We start from the raw sequence: 1,569 nt of genomic DNA, 5'->3' as shown, positions 1-1,569 counted from the left end.
GGGCAGGCGGGACCCCTATAAACAAATAGCTCCTGTAGAAAGAAATGAAAATCATATCAGCTTCAAAGCCAAAAAAGCAAAACTCTGGAAACAAAGATGAAGGACAAGATAAAAACTATCGAACTGCACTAATACACAGGATGTCATGTGAGAGTTTACCAGTACTGGAGTGTGTTTGTGTGTTGTGTTGTGTGCATTTTGTGAATGTGTGTGTTACCTGCAGTGTTCATACCTGCTGTTTTTGGTTCCGTGAGAAGTCTTATCAGAGCAGGACGACTCATAGAAATGTACTGTCTTCTTAAAGAGGCATGACAGTGCCGGTCTGATCTCTATCTGCTCAGCTCAGAGCATCACGGCTGATACCATCTCTCAGCCAGATGATGTGTGCAGGAAAAGTTTAGCAGCTCCCCAGAAAATCAGGATATTTTTGTGACTCAGATGTTGATAAGATGTTTAGAGGCTGGAGAATCACTGAGAGTTTCTTTAAAGTGCTGTAGTTCATGTTCAAACAGGACCTTCAGACCAGACCTCAACCACTATGGTTGTACAGTGGTGCTGCTGCGTTCAGGATCAGCTGAGCATCCCACAAAGTTTCTGTCCAGGTGTTTATGTGTTCAACTTTTGTTACAGTGCATATCAAAAAACAACAAATAGGTTACCACTACTTTACTTTACTTTTAAAAAAAACTGGAACAATACTGCAGTTACAGTAGAGTTACAGTAGAATTGCAGTAGTTGCAGTAGAGTTGCAGTAGTTGCATTAGAGTTACAGTAGTTACAGTAGAATTGCAGTATAGTTGCAGTAGAGTTACAGTAGAAATGCAGTATAGTTGCAGTTGAGTCACAGTAGTTGCAGTAGTTACAGTAGAGTTGCAGTAGAGTTACAGTAGTTGCAGTAGAGTTGCAGTAGAGTTACAGTAGAGTTGCAGTAGAGTTACAGTAGAATTGCAGTATAGTTACAGTAGAATTGCAGTAGTAGAGTTACAGTCAAGCTGCAGTAGTTGCAGTCGAATTACAGTAGAGTTGCAGTAGTTGCAGTATAGTTACAATAGAGTTGCAGTAGTAGAGTTACAGTAGAATTGCAGTAGTTGCAGTAGAATTGCAGTAGTTGCAGTAGTTGCAGTAGAGTTACAGTAGAATTGCAGTATAGTTGCAGTAGGGTTGCAGTAGTTACAGTAGAATTGCAGTATAGTTGCAGTAGAGTTGCTTTAGAGTTACAGTAGAGGTGCAGTATAGTTGCAGTAGAGTTACAGTAGTTGCAGTAGAGTTGCAGTAGAGTTACAGTAGTTGCGGTAGAGTTGCAGTAGTTATAGTAGAATTGCAGTATAGTTGCAGTAGAGTTACAGTAGTTGCAATAGAGTTGCAGTAGTTACAGTAGAGTTGCAGTAGTAGAGTTACAGTCAAGCTGCAGTAGTTGCAGTCGAGTTCAAGTAGAGTTGCAGTAGTTGCAGTAGAGTTACAGTAGAGTTGAAGTAGTTGCAGTAGAGTTGCAGTAGTTGCAGTAGAGTTACAGTAGTTGCAGTAGAGTTGCAATAGAGTTACAGTAGAGTTGCAGTAGAGTTGCAGTAG

Source organism: Seriola lalandi, unplaced genomic scaffold (assembly GCF_002814215.2).
Source record: "Seriola lalandi dorsalis isolate HSWRI2012SDOR001 ecotype SW California unplaced genomic scaffold, Sedor1 jcf7180002054945, whole genome shotgun sequence".
NCBI classification, from domain to species: Eukaryota; Metazoa; Chordata; class Actinopteri; order Carangiformes; family Carangidae; genus Seriola; species Seriola lalandi.
Note: the sequence above shows the minus strand (reverse complement) of the source record.